The sequence below is a fragment of the Echinops telfairi genome, unplaced genomic scaffold (assembly GCF_000313985.2).
Source record: "Echinops telfairi isolate 266 unplaced genomic scaffold, ASM31398v2 ScPeMD7_5592;HRSCAF=6446, whole genome shotgun sequence".
Lineage (NCBI taxonomy): Eukaryota > Metazoa > Chordata > Mammalia > Afrosoricida > Tenrecidae > Echinops > Echinops telfairi.
This window is the reverse complement of record NW_022109491.1, coordinates 22,330,227-22,331,670: the sequence shown is the minus strand read 5'-3', so window position 1 is coordinate 22,331,670 and position 1,444 is coordinate 22,330,227.

The following is a 1,444-nucleotide window of genomic DNA, read 5'->3' as shown; positions in this document are numbered from 1 at the left end:
TTTTTTTTTAAGGTTGTTTTGCCTGAGTCCCTTCAATTCCATATAGATTTGAGGATTAGCCTTTCCATTTTTTGTAACAACAAATGCTGCTGGAATTTTGATAGACATTGTATTGAATATAGTAGTGACATCATAACAATATTAATTTTAAGAAAAATATTTAAGTTTTCCAATCCACAAATACAGGATATTTTTCTATTTATTTAGGTCTCCTTGAATTTCTCTCATTAGTGTCTTACATTTTCAGTATACAAGTCTTTTATCTCCTTGGTTAAATTTATTCCTAGCTATTTTATGCTTTCAGTTGCTATTGTTAGTAGAATTTTTTTTAACTTTTCAGATTGTTTATTGTTAGCATACAGAAAACAATAGCTTTTTGTGTGTTGCTCTTGTACCCTGCAACATTGCTGAAGTCACTTGCTGTTATATTTTCTTGTGGATTTGTTGCCTCCACTTCTTCTTTAGCTCTTTATTTTTCTTTATTTCTAGGCCTTCTTTATTTCCACACTCAACACTTTGCAGACTTCTCCTTCAATAGCCACGTCTTCCGGAATCCTTGTTCAATCAAAATAGGGCAATGATCGCTAAAGGAGTTTGTGTTAGGATCTCTAGGAAAACGGCTTTTTTTATAAAAAACAAAACAAAAAACCAGCATGTCTCTTAGTCTCCACTCTAGAGATAATGATTCTGTAGACCCACTTGGTGTCCCAGAATCTGAATTTTTCTTTTGTCATTTTATGAGTCTTCTATGTGGTTCTGGAAAAAGAAGTAGTGGCTGTGCTGGTAAGGCAGGGGTCTTTATAGTGCAGATATTTGAGTTCTATTTCCAGTGATACCACTTAAAAAGGATATATGATTTTGTACCAGGCATTAAATCTCTAGGAATATTCATTTCCTCATCTGCAAAGTGGAGAGAATATAAATGTAAACCGAAAAGTAGTGACTAGGGTTCTAGTTCATACATGCATGGGCTTATTCCACATAAAACATGTGTAAACATTCCTGTGTGAGGAGTGAAGACTACAGGCAAGTTCTCTCAGTAATACCCTTGTCTGGTCTCATGAGGGTACCTTCACACAAAAAGGTCCAACCAAAGTAGTGGCTTCCAGAGTGTAGGAGCACGGGGGATCTGCTGGGCCAGCTAAATGCAGGGCGGAGAGGTCAGTACAGAAAGCTATGATGAGCTCTCTGTTTCTCTGCTATCCTGTGAATGAGGTTGTCCTCTGTCCCCAATGTCTTCTCAAGATCAAGAGATTCCTGGCGAAAAAAACAGAAGCAGAATGGCTCCCATTCCCCAATGGACTTGAATGAAAACTGGAACAAGATCAGTACAAGTGCAAGAGAAGACATTGCACGTTGGGTCTATAAGGAGTTGCATGCATCACACATACACACACACACACACACACACACACACACACACACAGAGCCTTTACCTAGGTTC